The sequence below is a fragment of the Poromitra crassiceps genome (genome assembly GCF_964638095.1).
Source record: "Poromitra crassiceps genome assembly, chromosome: 2".
Lineage (NCBI taxonomy): Eukaryota > Metazoa > Chordata > Actinopteri > Beryciformes > Melamphaidae > Poromitra > Poromitra crassiceps.
Genome location: NC_139624.1, coordinates 41,629,278 through 41,652,524, shown reverse-complemented (window position 1 = coordinate 41,652,524; position 23,247 = coordinate 41,629,278). Strand labels below are relative to the sequence as shown.

The following is a 23,247-nucleotide window of genomic DNA, read 5'->3' as shown; positions in this document are numbered from 1 at the left end:
CCTGGCTAAGGTCCAAATCAGGATATCGTGAATACCGAGAAAGCATCTTCAAATCCCATTCACAACTATCCACATGTAGCCTACAATATGTGAAGTGAGAGAATTTTCTGAATGCCACAACTCAAATAAACAACAATGGAACTATGGGTTTATATACCTTATCATGACTAATATCAGCATATGTCAGCATTTGTTTACATGTGCCAACTCTTTTACTGGGTGTTCACATCGAACGCGAACAGATGCCTGTGCGGGGTGAATGAAGCAAAATTTTGTGGCGCGAATTACACGAAATTCACCTAATTTGATTGAGTTGAAAGTTTTCAACTTTATTATTATTATTTCAGATTTCCCTCCCATTTTCTCCCCAATTGTATTTGGCCAATTCCCCCTGCTGCCCTGGTCGCTGCTCCACCCCCTCTGCTGATCTGGGGAGAGCCATAGAGACACACATGCTTCCTCCGATACATGTGCAGTTGCCAGCCACTTCTTTTCACCCGACGGCGGGGAGCTTCACTGGCAGGACGTAGCACGTGGGAGGATCACACTATTCCCACCAGTTCCCTTCTCCCCCGAACAGGCACCCCGACTGACCAGAGGAGGCTCTAGTGCAGCAACCAGGACACATATAGCCTGGGTAAACCCAGCCTCCACGTGACCTTCATGTACAGTCATAAAGAAACTTACGCTACAGACATAGTCTGTGACGTCATGTTGAAGGCTAGGTTCACCCAGGCTAGGACATACCCTCATTCCGGCTTCCCACCCACAGACACAGCCAATCGTGCCTGTATGGACGGACACCCGACCAAGCCGGAGGTAACACGGGATGTGAACCTGCGACCCTCGTGTTGGTAGGCAGGGAATCTACCACTACAGTACCCGGACGCCCCAAAAGTTTTCAACTTGAGCGAATCATTTGCACGGTCAAACTCGAGCAAGTGATGTAATTTGCGCTCTTGGTGTGAACGCACCATTAAACAGACTACTTGAAGTATACCGACACACCTGTTTTACTATACTGCATGTATTTCTCTACTATATCTATACTGCCATACCGCTTACCTGATTATATTCTGTACTGTCCTTCACTGGCTGTGTGAGCTCAGTTCAGTTCAGTTCTGCTCTGCTCAGTAGAGCTATAGATTAAATTCAGCTGTGTGGAAAAAGATCCAAGCAGAATTCATGTATTAAATGACTTCAACATGATAACTGCCCTCTCTTTGGTCTCAAGCTGTGCTGGGTTTTTACCTGGGATGTGGATGATTAGTCTGGTGGATTAGCCAGGTGACATACTGTACTAGTGGTCAAAACATACTCGTCGGTTAGATATACTTTAACAAACAGTAACTTCCGGTCACCTGGATTGTACATGCACTTGGCTTGTTTCATGCATTCACAGAAAAGAGCTGTAAATTATATCTGGTTTTAGCATCTTCTCTCTGAGATGGCCGACGTTTAATCAGCATTGAAGTTAGTTAAGATTTCCATTCCTACTGTAGCTTTTACCAAGCAGTATTATTTTACAGAAACACCTGCTGGATTCCAAAGTCACTTGCCTCTGAGTTGTCTGTGTCTTAAACCTGTCTGACAGATCAGGCAAAATAACCCTAGACTTCGATCAATTAATCGGGGTACAAAACACACACACAGCAGTGTTTGTCTTTTTTGAACTGTGTTTCTCCCCTGGGGCAAAAGAGCTCAGTTGAAATAGTCTCTAGACACCGTTTAAACGAGTTCAGTCAAATCCTGTGTGAGTGTCGGGAAGCTTGCTACGTCTTCATGCAGCTTGATTGTGGAAGATTCCTCTTCTGCAATGAGGTGTGATACTGTTACAGGTGGTTATATGTTTCCATCAGTGCCAAAACATTTCTCATGTCTGAACACACACACACACTCCTACAACAAGTTGGTCAGCACCTTGTCTGCATTTTGGCAGACAAAATACCTCACTTAATCCTTCTCTCACACTCTTTCTCTCTCCCTCTCTCCTTTCTCTGGAAGGTTCAGGAGTCAAGTGCGGAACAGCTGCTTCCTTTGACCTTCATGGGTTATCTAGGTAGCTCCTAAACATCCACCATGTACAGTATATAAACCATCTCTCCAGGTCAGGCACAACCTCATCACTCCTCATCGACTAAGGCTTGTCTGGTTATCAGATCATAAATGAATGGCAAAGTATTTCCCTTGTAATGTATGATATACAGACATACATTATCTCCAGAGTCAGGACATATGAATCTAAATAATCATGACATTCTGTATGATCTGCTGTACATAATCCTGCTACAGACTTGGTTGGAATGACTTCTCTTGTACTCTTTCAGTTCTCAAATATTGTTCAATGAAGCTGATGTCCCTATGTAATCACATCAGTAAAGGAATCGGTTTCATATCTAGATCAAGATCCATATCCACAACAAAGGTGGTTATTGATCTGAGGCGTCTGACTGTAGTGTATTCTTAGTTGTCTCTGCTACATGTGTCTGACTGTAGTGTATTCTTACTTGTCTCTGCCACATGTGTCTGACTGTAGTGTATTCTTAGTTGTCTCTGCCACATGTGTCTGACTGTAGTGTATATCTTAGTTGTCTCTGCCACATGTGTCTGACTGTAGTGTATTCTTAGTTGTCTCTGCCACATGTGTCTGACTGTAGTGTATTCTTAGTTGTCTGCCACATGTGTCTGACTGTAGTGTATTCTTAGTTGTCTCTGCCACATGTGGCTGACTGTAGTGTATTCTTAGTTGTCTCTGCCACATGTGTCTGACTGTAGTGTATTCTTAGTTGTCTCTGCCACATGTGTCTGACTGTAGTGTATTCTTAGTTGTCTGCCACATGTGTCTGACTGTAGTGTATTCTTAGTTGTCTCTGCTACATGTGTCTGACTGTAGTGTATTCTTAGTTGTCTCTGCCACATGTGTCTGACTGTAGTGTATTCTTAGTTGTCTCTGCCACATGTGTCTGACTGTAGTGTATTCTTAGTTGTCTCTGCCACATGTGTCTGACTGTAGTGTATTCTTAGTTGTCTCTGCCACATGTGGCTGACTGTAGTGTATTCTTAGTTGTCTGCCACATGTGTCTGACTGTAGTGTATTCTTAGTTGTCTCTGCCACATGTGGCTGACTGTAGTGTATTCTTAGTTGTCTCTGCCACATGTGTCTGACTGTAGTGTATTCTTAGTTGTCTCTGCCACATGTGGCTGACTGTAGTGTATTCTTAGTTGTCTCTGCCACATGTGGCTGACTGTAATGTATTCTTAGTTGTCTGCCACATGTGTCTGACTGTAGTGTATTCTTAGTTGTCTCTGCCACATGTGGCTGACTGTAGTGTATTCTTAGTTGTCTCTGCCACATGTGTCTGACTGTAGTGTATTCTTAGTTGTCTCTGCCACATGTGGCTGACTGTAGTGTATTCTTAGTTGTCTGCCACATGTGTCTGACTGTAGTGTATTCTTAGTTGTCTGCCACATGTGTCTGACTGTAGTGTATTCTTAGTTGTCTCTGCCACATGTGGCTGACTGTAGTGTATTCTTAGTTGTCTCTGCCACATGTGGCTGACTGTAGTGTATTCTTAGTTGTCTGCCACATGTGTCTGACTGTAGTGTATTCTTAGTTGTCTCTGCCACATGTGTCTGACTGTAGTGTATTCTTAGTTGTCTCTGCCACATGTGGCTGACTGTAGTGTATTCTTAGTTGTCTCTGCCACATGTGTCTGACTGTAGTGTATTCTTAGTTGTCTCTGCCACATGTGGCTGACTGTAGTGTATTCTTAGTTGTCTCTGCCACATGTGGCTGACTGTAGTGTATTCTTAGTTGTCTCTGCCACATGTGTCTGACTGTAGTGTATTCTTAGTTGTCTCTGCCACATGTGTCTGACTGTAGTGTATTCTTAGTTGTCTCTGCCACATGTGTCTGACTGTAGTGTATTCTTAGTTGTCTGCCACATGTGTCTGACTAGTGTATTCTTAGTTGTCTGCCACATGTGTCTGACTGTAGTGTATTAGTTGTCTCTGCCACATGTGTCTGACTGTAGTGTATTCTTAGTTGTCTCTGCCACATGTGTCTGACTGTAGTGTATTCTTAGTTGTCTCTGCCACATGTGGCTGACTGTAGTGTATTCTTAGTTGTCTGTGCCACATGTGGCTGACTGTAGTGTATTCTTAGTTGTCTCTGCCACATGTGTCTGACTGTAATGTATTCTTAGTTGTCTCTGCCACATGTGTCTGACTGTAGTGTATTCTTAGTTGTCTCTGCCACATGTGTCTGACTGTAGTGTATTCTTAGTTGTCTCTGCCACATGTGTCTGACTGTAATGTATTCTTAGTTGTCTCTGCCACATGTGTCTGACTGTAGTGTATTCTTAGTTGTCTCTGCCACATGTGTCTGACTGTAGTGTATTCTTAGTTGTCTCTGCCACATGTGTCTGACTGTAGTGTATTCTTAGTTGTCTCTGCCACATGTGTCTGACTGTAATGTATTCTTAGTTGTCTCTGCCACATGTGTCTGACTGTAGTGTATTATTAGTTGTCTCTGCCACATGTGTCTGACTGTAGTGTATTCTTAGTTGTCTCTGCCACATGTGTCTGACTGTAGTGTATTCTTAGTTGTCTCTGCCACATGTGTCTGACTGTAGTGTATTCTTAGTTGTCTCTGCCACATGTGTCTGACTGTAGTGTATTCTTAGTTGTCTCTGCCACATGTGTCTGACTGTAGTGTATTCTTAGTTGTCTGCCACATGTGTCTGACTGTAGTGTATTCTTAGTTGTCTGCCACATGTGTCTGACTGTAGTGTATTAGTTGTCTCTGCCACATGTGTATTGTGTGTTTAATTTGCTGTGACAGTGTATCGTCTTTAGCACAGTGTTTCTGTTCATTGTCTTGATGCTCTTTGTCAGCTGCAGTGTGGAGTTTCATGCTAATTGGACACGCAATCCTGCTTCAGCTTGTCCCAACAAACCAGTCCTTATGCTGTTACGGCTGTTTTTCTTCTGTTGCCATGACAGCTCGTATCTCGGTCGGCGACGGAAAGTTGCTTATGAAACGAATTCATCGTGACAAAGTTGTCTGCAAGACACTGCAAGAGAGTGTGTATCCACCAAGGAGTGTGGATGTGTGTGTATCGTCTGTGTGTGTGTATCGTCTGTGTGTGTGTGTGTGTGTGTGTGTGTGTGTGTGTGTGTGTGTGTGTCTGGGTGTACGTACTGTACGTGTGTGTTGTTTGTATGTTTGCACTGCTAAATGGCTTTGGCACAGAGCAGACCTTTTGTAGTTGGCAGCTGTGGGCCCGATGCCCAGCGTGTATGATTTATGGATATGAGTCAGAATGGTGTTCGCCCCAGGCCAGAGAAAGACTGCCCATCTTTCTGGCATGAAACCCCAAGAAGTGTGCCAACACTGACAGCATAGCCTAACACAGAACCTGAAACAGGCATCAAATATGTCTGTTTCACACTCATGTCATGCTGTCAGTCTATCAACAGTTACATTAACACTACACAAAAGAAAGAAATCAAATAGCAGCCTGGGAAAATGAGCCTCCCAGGCTGATTTCGCACTACAGCAATAGGTTACATGTTCTGATTCTGAAGGCGTAATTGTAAAATGTTCCAAAGTTTGGGTGTTCAAAGTTCAGAGTTGCTGCAGTAATATATTTCAGAAAACACAATCTCCCATCTCAGTTTTGAGCTCAAGTTAACGATATCACAGTGATAGACTCTCACCAATTATACAGAACGCGGTATGAAGAAAGGATCAGCTCTGAGTTTCAACTAAAAACTTCAACTTCACATAATTAAAGTGCCGTGTGAGAAATCGCACAATTAACGGAGTGCCGTACAACCGACGGCTAAAGTAATGTTTGATTCATAATCTTTGTGATGGAACCAGTGGAGCACAAAAAGGAGGTGGAGAAATGAAGATTTCAGAAATAAATTAAATCTGTATTTCATCAAATTAGAAGCACTGGCTCCTTGAAAAGCCGCCACAAGGCATGAATGGTGAATGGGCAGGGCTCTTCCAAACAGAATATTATAATAGATAATTATATTCATCTGTGCCTCCATTTTATTCATCATTCGACGCCTGGGTAGCAACACATGTGGCTGTGGCGTTGATACGGTCTTTTGTCCAAAGGGAACTGTCAAAATATGTCTGCATAGTTTTTCACCTTTCTGCCCTTTGGCATTTTGTTCAAAGAGAAGAAAGGATGGAGAGAGAGAATGAAAACAGTGAGAAGGCTCAGACACCTTGGAAAAAGAAGACTTACTAGAGGTGCAATTACCCGTGATTCCACTGATGTTTTTATTGGGCTGTATCCAAGGGGCAACCTCTGCTGCTGGAATGCGGAAGTGCCTTAAACCTGCATTCTTTCTAATGGCCAGCAGGGGCAACTCCACTGGGAAAATGACCCTACTTCTCACTTGATTTGTTACCTCAGTAAACATGTCCGTAATGAGTTTATGGTCTCAATCGCTAGTTTCAGCTGTTCTTCAGTACAGCATGATGTTCATTTTGTAAATAATTTTCCAATTGAGAGTAAAATAGATGATAAAAACAGACTATGTTTTGGGGTGTGACTGACCTGTCCAGTGATCGTGCAGCTCACGTATCGCAGACCAATAGCAGGCGGCGCTGCAGCTCTGTGGGAAAGCCCTGGACTCACACTAACGGCTTCTGGCTCCAAATGACCAAGATGGCGACGGTAAAACTGCCACACTCTGGGCTTAAAAATACGGGGCTCTACAAACCAATCAGTGACGTCATGGTGGCTACGTCCATTTTTCTGTATGGTCTATCACTGTGTCACATGAGTTACCTGGCCAATGGCATTCCTAATAATGATAGACCTGACACGCACGCACACACACACGCAGACACACACACAGACATACCTGCGGCGTGCACACAATAGTTTTTCTTATTGCCGTCTACAGTATGTTTACACCCAGTACTACACACTCACATAATACCCTGCCCTATCCACATACACCCCTACTCAGGTCCCAATGGCTTTGCTAATTTACTGTGCTTTTGCTAGTTTTCCCTCCATCTTTTTATCTCTCCCCCCATTCTTTCGTTCTTTCTCTGGGCTCCCGGTGCACATGATTGTTTTCTGCTTAGCCTACAGCGTGAATTTAATCAAAGCTCACTTTCACGCCAGCACCGCTGGTGACTGGGGGGGGATTTAGACCCACTTTGGAAAAGAAGTAAAATTAGCTGAGACAAGGCTGGTTAATATTCCCCATCTGAATACCCCCAGCAGGTCAACAACACCTTTTATTTCTAATCACACCTGCTATTGAAAGAGAGTTAAGCCCCATTTACCCATGCTGCAATTTAGCCGGGCAAGCTGTAAAGATGTAGAGTGCTGAATCTTTTAGTAGACTTTTCTCTGTGATCTCCTTTTGATAACTAATGGCATTTTTTTCCCACTTCCATTCACTGAGCCTCCCCTGAAACTATTTGGAGCCCCCCTGGGGAGGCCCGCCTCCCACTTTGAAAACCTCTGAACTAGAGGGATCAACTTCTCTTTACGTTGAAGCCCATTCTGTCTATTTGGTATCAGGGGAAACACTAACGTACTATAGGAACTACACTCAATACAGTAGAAACACTCAATCTAACATACCCCAGCTCACCATCACCCACAGCCCCCACAAAACACACCCATGGCTGCCTATAGAGAGACCTGATTGATGAACCCTCCTGGTTCTTGTAGTAACTCTTGACCTTCCTCAACATGTCCGGGGGTCAGCGGCAGGGCAACGCTTCGCTCAGACGGCCCTCAGGCCAAGCCAGAGCACAGAAGCTTTTACTCTGCCTTAAAATGCCTCTTGTACAAGTCCTACTAGTATGCAGGATAGATGTGGGGGAGGACAAATGCTGCTTTCGTTTAGAACTGGCAAGTGGCAAATTGCCAGATGCTACTAGAAAAATCAAATAAAACGCCATGTTAACTGGTAGTTCCTACTCGCAAACTTGGGTATGATTTCTCAACCCCCAGTTGCGCCCAGCACGTCATTTGACGTCATTTCAACATGGCACCCACAATTGTAAGAATTTAAAACACATTTTTCTTTTCTTTTCAACAATAGTAAGCTTTCAGACCAATCATGATACCAATACAATAGTTGGTTAAAACTCATACAACTAAACGTTAATGTTGTTATTAGCTGTTAGCTTAGACAGCTAACAGCTATTAGCATCCATGGTTTTGCGACTTGAAGCCTGATAGCCCAAACGCACGTACGTCGGACTCGGAGATGACGCGTTTTCCACTTGCCACTTGCCAGCTCCTACCATAAACAAATGCAGCATTATACTGCACTTCTGCCACTTGGTAGTTTTACTCTAATTACTCTAATTGCTACATCCAAGATCAATTGTTTGGATAACAGACATACTGTTTATAGAATGAGCTGATCACACAATATTGGATTTATATTGTTTGCCTTTAAGTGGATGTTGCCATTGCCCTGCTCATTCGTAGTGTTCAAAAGTTAAATACACAGGGGCCTGTGTGAAAGCATGTGCAGGGCGGACTTCCAAATGAGAGAGACTCATACTTAACACAATAAATGATAATACTTTGTAAACTCAAAATGCTTATCTCAAATCCAAACTCTTCTCATCCACCCGCCATCCTGTAGCACCCACCTGGCTGATGTGTGGTTGCCAGATTTGCGAGAACACTCACCCTGCATCAGTGATGCAGTGCAGTGGAGTATAGGGAACAAGGGGCATGCAACTCAATGTTAACCACCTTTACCAGCATTATAGCACAAATCCATTTCCTTGTTTATTTATTTAAGACCATTCAAATGCATTTGATTCAGGGCCAGGGCAGCTGCTCAGGAGGTCTACTAATCCGAAGGTTGGTGGTTCGATCCCCGGCTCCTCCAGTCCGCATGTCGAAGTGTCCTTGGGCAAGATACTGAACACCAAATGGCTCCCGATGGTTGCACCAGCACCCTGTGTGGTACTACAGTATGTGTGTGAATGTGTGTGTGAATGTACAGGCATGTGTTGTAAAACGCTTTGATGGTCGGTAGATTAGAAGAGTGCTACATACTGTAATGCAGTCCATTTACAGTACCATCTACATTAAAGTAGTCTACTACAGGCTTGAACCCTAAACTCTCCTTCAAGATGCCTCATACACTATACAGTATGGTTGTGATTTGACCCACTAAGACTGCAGAGCTGGGCATGTTTGAACTACAGTGACATGCTGCAGTGATGCTGTATCATAGCATGCACCTCCTTCACAGAGACTGAGATGATTTCACTCTCTGTGATTAGCTTTTTCCAATGTCACGAGTCACGACATCTGTGAATAATCCAGACATGGGTTTCCAAGAGCTTCAGAGACGTTTGATCAGCTCTGTCTGTTTCAAAGTTCAAAGTTTTTATGCTAGACTATACATGTGTGTGCCCTGTTTTATGGTTCATATGGCATTGCTATTCTTTACAGATGTATGCAAGGGAATGTTACCGAATGATGTATTGTATGATTTTACCTCTGTAGCTATTGCTTTAATATTTATAACTTTGTTGGATTTACTGCTGTTGTATATGTAGAGTGGACTCGCACTCTGTGTGCTCGAAAATACACACAGGTTTGCTTTGTCTGTGTAGATGCAGCCACTTCAGATTCCTCACCCATTCCTCACTGATAGTCCCACCTAAGAGGGTCTGTTTGGTGGTCTCTATGTAGATGAATGGAGAAGCGGAGGACAATAGCTGCCACTGTAATGTGTGTGCATTGGTAATGTGTGTGTGTGTGTGTGTGTGTGTGTGTGTGTGTGTGTGTGTGTGTGTGTGTGCGTGCGTGCGTGCGTGCGTGCGTGCGTGCGTGCGTGCGTGCGTGCGCGTGCGCGCGGATTGGTTGGGTGGGTGGGTGGGTTTGTTTTGGATGCTCTTATGTGCGGACTACTAAACTTTATTTCCATGGACAGGCCTGGAATTAAGGCCACTTTGACATTTGATAAATACAAATTTATTGGGGCATCACGCCCCCAAAAATGTAGGACACGAAGGTCAAAACCAATGGTTATTAAAATCCTTTTTTCAGTCATTTTTCCTCAACAAAATACAATTTTCTAAATCATATCCAAATAGAGAAATTAAGTGCTGCAGTGTGATACAGCACATGTGTAAGATGGCTTAGACTGCAAAGGTAGATGCATGTCCACTGTCCACAGTGTCCAGTAGCACACAATAACATACCCAGGTTATTTTCTGAGGTCCCCTTTTTTTCCCTTCTGATTCCCCCCCCATTTTCTACCCAATTGTACTTTGCCAAATTCCCCCTGCTGCCCCGGTCGCTGCTCCACCCTATCTGCAGATCTGGGGAGAGCCGTAGACTAGCACCATGCTTCCTCTGACACATGCACAGTTGCCAGCCGCTTCTTTTCACTTGACAGTGGGGAGCTTCACCGGCAGGACATAGCACGTGGGAGCAATCCCACCAGTTCCCTTCCACCCCCGAACAGCCGCCCCGACCGACCAGAGGAGGCGCTAGTGCAGCGACCAGGATACATATCTTTAATCCAGATCCCCACCCGCAGACACAGCCTGTATGGACGCGTGACCAAGCCGCAGGTATCACGGGGGCGCAAACCTGCGACCCTGGTGGAATCTACTGCTGCACTACCCAGATGCCCGCGGTGCATGTAGTTTTAAATGAGAAAATCCACAACTTTCTTTTAAGGGCACAAGGGCCAGTTAAAAACAGGGCCAACATGCCAAACTGCTCGTGTGGGTAGTTAATGTTAGACGGGGCATTACAGCCACACTCCAGGGCAGCTACGACACTGGCCTTTTGACCTTGGTATAATACCTGCCCTGCATCAGTACCCAGTTTTACATCCACCCCTGCACCCTCGCCTCAATCATCTTCTAGACGTGCATCTCGCCTGGATCCCACCATTGTCCCGGGTGTGTTGAGTTATAGACTGACAGCTGGCTAAACCCTATTAAAGTATTCAGCACATTCCTGCGCTGCACCGTTAAAGATGACCCTATGGCCTCAAAACACACAGATACACAGACACACAGACACACGCACACACACACACACACACATACACACACACACACACACACACACACATACACAGACACACACATACACAGACACACACATACACAGACACACACATGCAAACACCAACAGACAAGGGCTCATAAAACATGACTTACCTGTGCTCTTTCCCATCCTTTCTTTTTTCAGAAGCTGTTTGCTAGCCAAGCTATTCTGGCTGCCTTTATGTGTGGGTACACACACTTTTAATGCACAGGTATGTGGGGAATTCAAGGATGCCTGCCTTGCCTTATGGCTTCAATAAATTGAGCTTGGCTGTGTTTGGAATTGGTGTTGATATTATCTGCCTTTTTCCCTATTCACTGTTACATAACCCATTGCTTGAATGGAGACAAAGTTTGTTATATCACACCATAGACTTTCAAGGTTGAGGAATATTTTTCATTGCTACAGTATTTGAAACGGATGTAAACAAATAAAGCAATTAATATTGTAGGAGTAAATTCCAGTTGACTCGGCTGTGAAAAAAGTATTTGATCAGTAAGACATTGAATCCTGAATCTTATTTGCGGCCAAACTGCAGAGGTCATTCAAGGGCTGACTCCTGCCGTGAAATACATGAGTAGCAGAGACTCTTTTTTTCCTCCACTTTTTTCGTGTGGAATTTCACATTCCTGACAAGTTGAGCTTACAGTATGTTTGTGTGTGATGAGAGGATTAACCTCCTAGTACTTAACATCATTTTTACTTCACTGCTCTTTCTAATACCCTGAGGTGTCTATGCCTGGACTCAATCCACTAGAACTACACACAACAAATACACACACACACACACACACACACACACACACACACACACACACACACACACACACACACACACACACACACACACACACCTAAGAACAGTAGCAATGCATTCCGGGCCATCTCTCTCTCTCTCTCTCCTCCTCTCTCTCTCTCTCTCCCTCTCTCTGAGCCAACAGGTTGCAGCAGCTTCACGCCCCCCCACTCCACCCCGAAACCACCTCTTTAACTTTTCAGCGCTACAGCGCAGCCCTGGAGAAAAAAGGTCTTGTGTGTCATTCATCCATTCTCACACACATTCAAACACATCTACCTCCTCTCTCACTCACATTTCTACACAGACATAATACACACATTGATTCACACGTACTATTCAATCTGTTTGCTTTGATAGCAACCTCTGAAGGAATATAATATAAACTTTTGACTTTTTTTGCCGAACTTGGATCAAACTTTTTAGTGTGTTTTATGGGATTTATTTCATTTTATTTTATGCCCTAGCAACTCTGAGGAAATCACCTGGGTCGGGAGGATAACGATGATTCACTTCTCTGGAGTGGTAAGTGCAAATCTGTGGGCTCATTTTAGGGGCCGTAGTGAAAACCCCATTACTTTTACTGCATTTTAATATGGTGCTTTACAGAGTAGCTGTGAGCTTCTTCCCTGCCAAGATACCCTCGTTACATCATAATGTCTGGACTGAGGCCAACGTCTTTGCAATGCAACTCTAGAACACTTTTGCTGTCACTGCTTACAGTTACTGCTTACTGTTACTGCTTACTGTCACTGCTTACAGTCACTGCTTACAGTGCACTTTCCCTGACACAGTGTCACTTGTCTGATCGTACTTCTTGCTGTTTGCCTCCCTTCTCTCTGTGTGTCTCATCCACCTTCTTTCTGTGATGAGGTCATTGCTGAAGCTGCTAGCCTGCTAATTCAACTGTTAGCCGGCAAATGTGCTTTTTGGCTTAATGTAGTCGTAAGCAACAAGAAACACGCGCGCACGCACACACACACACACACACACACACACACACACACACACACACATACAAAGTATGAAAATAACAAGGCTAATGGACTGAACTTGGTATTGCAGTAAATGGCAATATTCTATGTGTGTGTGTGTGTGTGTGTGTGTGTGTGTGTGTGTGTGTGTGTGTGTGTGTGTGTGTGTGTGTGAAGTCTCTCACTCTGCTTCTCATTTCAGCTACAGGAACTTATCCAAAGCTTTGACCTCAGAGCATCCACCATACTTTTAATGTAAGGCACACCTGTGACTGCTTTACGGCATGAAGCCAAGACCTGTTGCATTTTGCAGTCACTCGAGTGTGTGTATGGAGGATCAGTAAGAATGATCGGGGGTGGCTGTGGCTCAGAAGGTAGAGCGGGTAGTCCACTAATCAGGTCGGTGGTTCGATTCCCGGCTCTTCCAGTCCAAGTGTCCATGGGCAAGGCACTGAACCCCAAATTGCTCCCAATGGTTGCGCCAGCACCCTGCCTGCATGGCTGCATCCATGGTAGCTTGCTGTCATCAGTGTATGAATGTGTGTGAATGGGTGAATGTAGACATATTGTATTAGCGCTATAGCACTATACAGTATGTAGGGCTGTTTGTAAGAATAGTGTTAGGAGGTGAAAGTATGTGGAGTGAATCGTGAATGTTTTCTTCATGCATAGACTTGTCGGTGTTGGTTGACTGCAATAAAAGTCATATTAAGACAGTGATGTGCCTGCCTGCTGCAGCTAGTATTCTGCATATTGGTACACTCTGTGTGTGTGTGGGTGTGTGTGTATGTGAGAGAGAGAGAGCATGTGTATTGGCTGTGTCTATAGCCTGTGTGGATTACCTGTTGTGTCTTAGATCTTATTAATCTATATGCATTCTGATACACTTCAGATATCTGCTATCACACATTGTAGATCTTAGCTGTGTGTGTGCGCTGTGTGTGTGCGCAGTGCGTGTGTGTGTGTGTGTGTGTGTGTGCGCAGTGCGTGCATGTGTGTGTGTGTGTGTGTGTGTGTGCGTGTGTGCCTTTTCTCTGTTAGTTTCCCACCTACAGGGATAATCCATCCTGTGAAGTGGTGAGGTGGAAAATGCCATTATGTAGAAATAGCTGACGTGCAGTTAGACTTATAGGGCATACAGCGTTTGTGTGTGTGTGTGTGTGTGTGTGTGTGTGTGTGTGTGAGTGTGAGTGTGAGTATGTGTGTGTGTGTGTGTGTGTGTGTGTGTGTGTGTGTGTGAGTGTGTGAGTGTGTGAGTGTGAGTGTGTGTGCCCACGGGAGCATGTGTTTGTATCTGTGTTTGTCTTGTGCATGTGTGTGTCTCTGTACTAAAGGTGTGTGTGAGAGGGAGATAGAGGACAGAGATGGAGTTGAAGTGGCACAGATGGGAAAACATTTCGTATCCTTATTTAATCCTTTCAGGACAGTAACAAACTCAGGCCCTGGGCACAATACACACCGTCTCCTAGGTAAAGCCGGACTACAGTGCTCAGGCCCTGGGCACAAGACACACCGTCTCCTAGGTAAAGCCGGACTACAGTGCTCAGGCCCTGGGCACAAGACACACCATCTCCTAGGTAAAGCCGGACTACAGTGCTCAGGCCCTGGGCACAAGACACACTGTCTCCTAGGTAAAGCCGGACTACAGTTCTCAGGCCCTGGGCACAAGACACACCGTCTCCTAGGTAAAGCCGGACTACAGTGCTCAGGCCCTGGGCACAAGACACACCGTCTCCTAGGTGAGGCCGGACTACAGTGCTCAGGCCCTGGGCACAATAAACACCGGGCCCTATCTTGGTACAGGCAATATCCACTATTTGCGTTTGCGCACCTGTTTGCGCGGGCCTTAAAGCAAGGACGATTGCAGCCCGCCTAGTCTGTGTTATGCCGAGTTTTGCACCCCCGCCCGGCAGCAGCTAAACGCATCCCCACCTCACGGGAGCATATTGTAATGATTTATACAGAAACAAAACTGTTTAAAATTATATAATTGTTTGGGTAGACCTGACCTCCCTGTTTTTAAGTTAAAAGAGCCCCAAAATATGGTGGGGATGCAATTACTCGCAGGGGAGCATAACTCATCACAACACCGGGCGCAAGCGCAGATTAAAGGCGTGCCAAATCATTTATGCACGGCGCAAATGGGATTTGGGTGGTGTTAACCACCAGAATTATTCACAGGTGTGGCCTCGCAATGCCTAGGCGTTACATCAATCAGATTCCCATCTTGCAGTCCCTGTAATACAGTTTGCGTGAGGCATGCTGTAATTCTCCCCATGCGTAATTTGGATAAATGTAGGCCTAATGACTGTATATACATTATTATCCCTATCTCATAACGACACCATCACATCATATACCTGTTAAAAACATCTGTGTTTTGATGCAATTCAGGTTATTTTGTTGACTGGGGTGGGACAATAGAAACGTGTTTGCAGCAGGTAAATGGCGGAGACAAAAGAAAAGATTGGAGGATTTACAGTGGACTCAATTAAAACTCTGTGAAACTTTGAGCTGCCGACTTGTGCCGAGGACAGAGAGAGATGGAGAGAGCTTGTGACAGGTCGGCTGTGATGCCAATGACCCTCCGGGTTATGGGATAGCAGGTGAAGGTGAATAGCCTATTGCAAGTAGGCTACAATGTACAAGTTTTCTCAATTAATTTACCATAACCCCTCCTTGTGATGTGATAAAAGTTGCTCAGTGAATTATAGTTGATTGCCTCACCGAATAATCTGGTGGTTACCCAATTTTAGCAGCAGAATTTAATGTCCTGGCGTGGCGTTAACTCTGTAGTGCTCAGGTCCATGCTCACTTCATTAGTTTAACTCTGTAGTGCTCAGGGCCATGCTCACTTCATTATTAGTTTAACTCTGTAGTGCTCAGGGCCATGCTCACTTCATTAATAGTTTAACTCTGTAGTGCTCAGGTCCATGCTCACTTCATTAATAGTTTAACTCTGTAGTGCTCAGGTCCATGCTCACTTCATTATTAGTTTAACTCTGTAGTGCTCAGGTCCATGCTCACTTCATTATTAGTTTAACTCTGTAGTGCTCAGTTCCATGCTCACTTCATTAATAGTTTAACTCTGTAGTGCTCAGGTCCATGCTCACTTCATTATTAGTTTAACTCTGTAGTGCTCAGGTCCATGCTCACTTCATTAATAGTTTAACTCTGTAGTGCTCAGGTCCATGCTCACTTCATTAGTTTAACTCTGTAGTGCTCAGGGCCATGCTCACTTCATTAATAGTTTAACTCTGTAGTGCTCAGGTCCATGCTCACTTCATTAGTTTAACTCTGTAGTGCTCAGGGCCATGCTCACTTCATTAATAGTTTAACTCTGTAGTGCTCAGGTCCATGCTCACTTCATTAGTTTAACTCTGTAGTGCTCAGGGCCATGCTCACTTCATTAATAGTTTAACTCTGTAGTGCTCAGGGCCATGCTCACTTCATTATTAGTTTAACTCTGTAGTGCTCAGGGCCATGCTCACTTCATTAGTTTAACTCTGTAGTGCTCAGGTCCATGCTCACTTCATTATTAGTTTAACTCTGTAGTGCTCAGGTCCATGCTCACTTCATTAATAGTTTAACTCTGTAGTGCTCAGGGCCATGCTCACTTCATTATTAGTTTAACTCTGTAGTGCTCAGGGTCATGCTCACTTCATTATTAGTTTAACTCTGTAGTGCTCAGGACCATGCTCACTTCATTAGTTTAACTCTGTAGTGCTCAGGGCCATGCTCACTTCATTAATAGTTTAACTCTGTAGTGCTCAGGGCCATGCTCACTTCATTATTAGTTTAACTCTGTAGTGCTCAGGGCCATGCTCACTTCATTATTAGTTTAACTCTGTAGTGCTCAGGGCCATGCTCACTTCATTAGTGAGCTTTCCACTGTCAACATGATGGCCTCAGCATGTGAGGTGACAGACAACTTTGATTAGTACAACCTCAGGATCTAATGTAGATGGTTGAGTGAGTATGGATGGATAAAGTGAGATGTGCACCAAAGGCACTAACCATTTCCATATTGCTGTTGTCATGCGAAAACCTCGTAATTCCAGTCTTGGAGTTTTTCATGTTTTAACTTCAGTCAAAGGAGTACATTTATGCTTTATGGGCTGGGAAAAATTCACACACACACACACACACACACACACACACACACACACACACACACACACACACACACACACATACAGTATACAGTATATTTAGCATAATACCAAGCTAAATATACCACAGTTAGAGCCACTCCACCTCTGAGAAAACAAATGGTGAGCATGAACTGAGCAAATGGTGAGCATGAAATGAGTTCAGTTCCTCTGAAGGTGTGCTAATCAGTTAAATCAGCTAATGTAGCCTAGCCTTTGGTGAATTGTTTAGTATACTATTACTTTCATATTGTCATACTTGGTAACCGTTTTATAAGATTCAGATTCAGATTCATTTATTAAGGACTGCACAACAAGTCGGCAGAATTTGCTTTCGGTACAGCAATTGTTAGCACATGAATATAGTGTCAGCATGAGACATTACAGTACATAGACAGACATATAACAACATAAATACAGAACATTCAACATATACATTGCTGGAGAGGTATGCAGTGAGGTTTCAGGGGTGAGTGGAGTTCAGAAACCTGATGGCAGTGGGGAAAAAACTGTTTTTGAAACGTGTTGTTTTGGTGGAGAGTGATCTGAAGCGCCGTGTCCAGAGGGCAACAGTTGGAACAGGTGATTGGCTGGGTGAGATAGGTCAGAAACTATTTTTTGTGCTCGTGTGATTGTCCGTTTATGGTAGAGAGTGTCTAGTGATGGGAGTGGGGTACCTATAATTTTTGAAGCTTTTTTTATTATTCGTTGGAGTTTGTTTCGTGAGTTACTGTCCAGGTTGCCGTACCAGATGGTTATGGATGAGGTGAGGATGCTTTCTAGTATGGCTGTATAAAACTGGAGGTTTTATAAGAGCAATAGTTCACTTATACCACACCTAAGGGTGTTTTCACTCTCCGCCTATTAGGGATGGGCATCGAATTTCGAATTTTCGAATAATCGTTGTTATTATCAAGGTCGACTTTTATTATTGAAATTCGAAATTCGAAAAAAAAAAAAAAAAAAAAATTTGGAGTGAAATGTTGCATTGTCTCCCCTGATTCTAAGTATAGTCAAATCGCTTGGTTTGAGCAAGTAAAACAATTTTTATAAGCATTTTAAGCAAGGTTTATGGAAAAATGAATGGCGGATGAAATCCCATGAAGAGGGAGAGGGGGTGACTTTGGCACCCCTTTGGCACTCAGACCTGAGCCTACTAAATATTTAATGAACCACTCATGATTGTCAAAACTGTTTTTTATTTTCGAAAATGTCAATGTCATGTAACATGTTCTTTACTTCAGTGGTGCAATGCTTGTTTGAGCTAAAAATCCACAGCAGAAGCTTTTTATATTAATTAATAAAGCCGTAGACTTAGAATCAGGGGAGACAATGCAACATTTCACTCACAATTTTTTTTTTTTTTTTTTTTTTTTTTTACATTTTTTTTTTTTTTTTCGAATTTCGAATTAAATTCGAATTTGGCCAGCGAATTTCGAATAGTGTTTTTGCTAGAAATGCCCATCCCTACCGCCTATGGCGTCGGGTGAAGCATGACCCTTAGGTGTTGTATAATAAGCCCACAGCCTGTCATGAACTACTGCGGGCGAGACCGTGCAGCGGCTGAGCTAGTCCATGCTAGCCCACGCAGCCGGCGGGCTCACTTCACATACTGTATATATATGTATATATATATACATACATATATATATATATATATATATATATATATATATATATATATATATGTAATGTATATATGTATGTATGTATGTATATACTGTATATGTATATATATATGTGTGTGTGTGTGTGTGTGTGTGTGTGTGTGTGTGTGTGTGTGTGTGTGTGTGAGAGTGTGTATATATATATATATATATATATATATATATATATATATATATATATATATATACATGTATACATACACACACACACACTAGAAATCTCGCACTCTCGAGGTGATGCACCATGGGCAACATCTTATGGAAATGTTTGCATGAGTACAGAATTACAGCAGCCCCTTATGTCTGTTATTTCCTCCTCATCACCTTCAATAAGTACTTTCATGCTGCTGGCTTGATTTCTCCTGGAGAAGGCTGTGTAGAGCTGGCCATGAGAAAACACTGGCTGAGGTAGGTAGATGCCAACTCAGTTATTCTCTTGCCCTTTGTTGATGGTAACTGAGAAAGCCAATCTGATTGGGAACTGTCGTCTGACAAAGGTGAAGGTAAGCTCATCATTTCTGTCATGGTGAGGAATTCTTGGCAGGAAGATCCTTTCACCTTGTTTGTCCCTGCTTAAATCTCACATTCAACCACCTTGTCCATCATCTGCACCACCACCATCCGGGTGCCTTTCTTGAGAGTATGGTTAGGACCTGCTTGTAGGTTCCTAAGCAGCATGATTGGAGCTCCTACTTTCAGTTTGATGTCATGGTCAGGCACTCCAGAGGGCATCAGTGAGTTAAGGAACTCTACAGGCAGGGCGTCTTTGTGATTGTCTTCCAGAACAGAAAAGAAACAGCTGAAAAGAAGACATTCTCTTTTCCATGGAACTCATCTAAGCACATGTTGTTGATGTGTTTGATGCCTTTCAGAAGGTTGTCTTTGTCACCATGTCCATTTTGGGGGGTACGGTGGCGCAGTCGGTAGCGCTGTCGCCTCACAGCTAGAAGGTCCTAAGTTCGATTCTTGCCTGGGACGCTGTGGGCGCTGGAGTTGTGACCCCCCCATATCTTCAGTGCCTACTGCCCAGGTGGGCTATGTGTGGAGTTTGCATGTTCTCCCCGTACTATCCAGGGGGTTCCTCCGTACATAACCCCCCACTAAAAACATGCAGAAGATCGTCATCCGACCAGTGACGACAACATCTGAAGTTGGTCCCCGGGCGCTGGAAAGAAAAAGCGACCACTGCTCCTGGCCTGCCCCCTGGAGGAAAGGACAAGCCTGGATGGGTCAAATGCAGAGTACATATTTCACCGGCCACCGTCAGCATGAGTGTGTGTTGTGGCCGCATGCATGCAAGTGTTCGTGTGATAATAAAGACGGGCTTGTCCTTCTGAAATCGTGTTTTTTGTAGGTTAGGGAATGTTTCAGGAACCAGTCTTCAGATCCCACCATGTACCCTGGAGGAATCCTGACCTGAACTTCACTTTCCCCGTGTTGAATTTTGCCTTCCCCCAAGTCAACGAGATAGCTGCAGTAGAGGATAGAGGGTTGACATGTGGATGCAAGCTTTGACTATCTTGAGCCCTGTCTCCTCTCTTGACAACTGGTAGTGTCTGCCTAGGGTCTCCACCAAGCAGCATGGCTTTGCTGCCCCAAGGGAGCTCTGGTTCAATCAGGTCCCTCAGAGTTCTTTTGACACACTTGACATTAAAGCGTGTTTACACTGAATATCTCATCCCAGATGATCAACCTGCTTTCTCTGATGAGCTTAGCTTACCCAGGGAGCACTCAACTTTGATGGTGCAGACAGTTTTCAAAGATTGGGATGGGATCTTGAATCTTGAATGAGATGTCCTACCACCCTCAAGGTTCTGAGCAGCCAAGCCTGTGCTGTCAACAGCACCGCACACAATCAACATCCACCATCCCCTCACATCATAGACAGTGTTGCAAACTATTTTTGAAGCAAAGTCGCTATTGGCTGTTCAGAAAGTCGCTAGAAGTCGCCAGATGATGTCACACACTAATTTGCATATAAAATTATGCTTTAAAAAAACGCCTCGCCGTTGTCTGTATGGTTGTAATATTAAGTGCTGACTCCGTCCGCCTTGTCCAGATTCATTAGAAATTACAAGTAAACCCTATCCTGTTGCTCTCTCAGTGGAGGGGAGAAGGGAGAGGAGGGGCTGCACTGAAGTGCTGTGTGTGTGTGAGACAGGCAGAGAGAAGGAGAGAGAGAAAACCCGGCAGCATCCTCACCAATTTATAGGCAAAATCCGTTGCAATTCAACTGGATTCAACAAACACATTCATATTTTATTTTTTATTTTTTTCCAACAGATTCATTCCAGACTCCTGAAAAGTCTTCTGGGAAATTTTAGAGTAGAGAGTAGTAGTAGTAGTAGTAGTAGTATTTATATGTCCTTTCGGAAAGTTGTCCTGCATCTGTAGCAGTCAGACAAAACACAGCAAAAGACAAGACAATACAGTACAACATTAAACATTAATAGAGTAGAGTAGAGTAAATCTTTATTTATCCCCCCTGGGGCAATTCATATGCAGCATAACAAAAAAATTAATTGAAAAACATACAGACATAAAACAGTAAAAAGTAGGGATGTCTTAAAACATAGTACATTTAAAAGGACAGGAAACCATGTAAGTTAGAACAGAAAAAGGGGCATGAAGTAGGCTAATATATTAAATTCAACAGTTCAGACAGCGAATAGCCTCAGGAACAAAAGAATGGCTGTATCTGTTCCTGCAGCAGCTGGGCATCCTATACCTGTGCCCAGAGGGAAGGAGGGAAAAGAGGGTGCTGAGGGTCACGTAGGACACCCTGAGCCTTCTTAAGAACCCTCTTCTTATATAGAAGACAGAGGTCGTTCAAGTTGCAGCCGATGATTTTGGAGCTCGTCCTGACAATTTTCTATAGCATGTTCTTGTTTGTCAAGTTTAGGTTCCCAAACCAACAAATAAATGCAAAGGTGAGGACTGACTCAATACAAGATGAATAGAACATTTTCAAAAGTGACTTGTCTATGTTAAAACTTCTTAGCTTCCTTAAAAAGAATAAGCGCTGATGGCTTTTCTTTAGAATTGCCTTCACATTAGGCTCAAAACTCTTTGTCATCCAGAATTGTCCCCATATATTTGTACTGGCTGACCACTTCTACCTGTTCCCCCTTTATAAGGGTAGGTGATGGGGGGACGGGAGTCCGTCTGCGAAAGTCAATTGACATTTCTTATGTTTCTTATGTTTTTAAGACTCACTATCACAGAGTCATCTGCAAATTTGAAGATCTGTCTTAAACCGTGATGGCTCACACATTGGTGTACAAGATGTACAACAGGGCAGAAAGAACACACCCTTGTGGTGAACCAGTAGAAGACATAAGAACACTAGAAAGAAAGCCATTTACTCGCATCCTCTGAGAGCGGTCTGTTAAAAAACTTATCAGCCAGCTTACAATGTTACAATTTTGGAGGCAATCGTAGCAAAGGTGCGCCTTGCAACTCGAAAAAACAGACAGCTCTCCAATTAGTGTGTGTGTGTGTGTGTGTGTGTGTGTGCGTGTGTGCGTGCGTCCAGGCGCGTGTGCAACGTGCGTGCATGTGGGCAGTGGTGGTATATCTGTGTAACTATTGCTTGGCTACAGCAAGTCAGGATGCCATGCATGGCTCAGAAGTCCTTTGCTTCTGATCCCTTCTGTAAGCTCCATATCATCATGACAAACATGCTTTGAAAATAGTTTGACATTAGATGAAGCCATCATAGGACTCCTAGTAGCAGCATGAAGGATAGAGAAACATCTGCACTGGCTACCATTCTTCAAAAAGCAAATGTTTGAGTTTGTCCTCTCATTAGTAGAGTCTTACGTTATAAGCAGGATACATGCAGAGACAGATCTCAGATCTGCATTGGTATGTCAATGGGAGAGTGCAGGTTGGTTTTTGGCTGCACTTCAGCACACTACACTTCAGCACATACTATGTGGATCACATTAAAATAAACTTTTCATGTCACCTTCTTTGGGGGTAGTTCTGCATAGTAATTTTGAGTGAAGCCAGGTCTCCCTTTGATGTTATGCTTATGAATTTACATGTATATGCACATGCACGCGCACACACACACGCACGCACACACACACACACACACACACACACACACACACGCACGCACACACACACACACACACACACACACACACACACACACACACACACAGGTGTAGAGGACAGCAAGGTAATTTAAAACATAACAGCATGAACCGTTTCCCTCAATCACACTTAATGTGTTGAATGTGTTGCTCTTCGATGGAGGTTCCTTCATTTCAAATGGAATAATTTGTTACTGCTGAATGATTCCACTGCTGATCCATCACGTGGCAATTTAAGTGTTGGATTTGGACTCTACTGAGGCATCATTATGCATGTGTACAGAGTACAGAGTACAGCGTACAGTGTACAGCGTACTGCGTACACAGTGTACAGAGTACAGCGTACAGTGTATTGCGTACACAGTGTACAGCACTTTCTTTTGCTAGAGTCCTGTGAGTTTTTTTATTTTTACTTCTCCTCCGTTTTCTCCCCAATTGTGCTTTGGTCAATTCCCCCTGCTGTCCC

General features: G+C 43.8%; 1 protein-coding gene across 1 annotated transcript in view; it reads left to right on the top strand.

Annotated features, from left to right (window-relative positions):
• Positions 1 to 12,350: 12,350 nt before the first annotated feature.
• col7a1l (collagen type VII alpha 1-like) overlaps positions 12,351 to 23,247 on the top strand; it is a gene marked incomplete at its 3' end in the record, with an annotated part of 126,443 nt that continues 115,546 nt past the window's right edge. Inside the window, exon 1 of the mRNA XM_083662175.1 lies at positions 12,351 to 12,411. The remainder of the gene's footprint in view (positions 12,412 to 23,247) is intronic.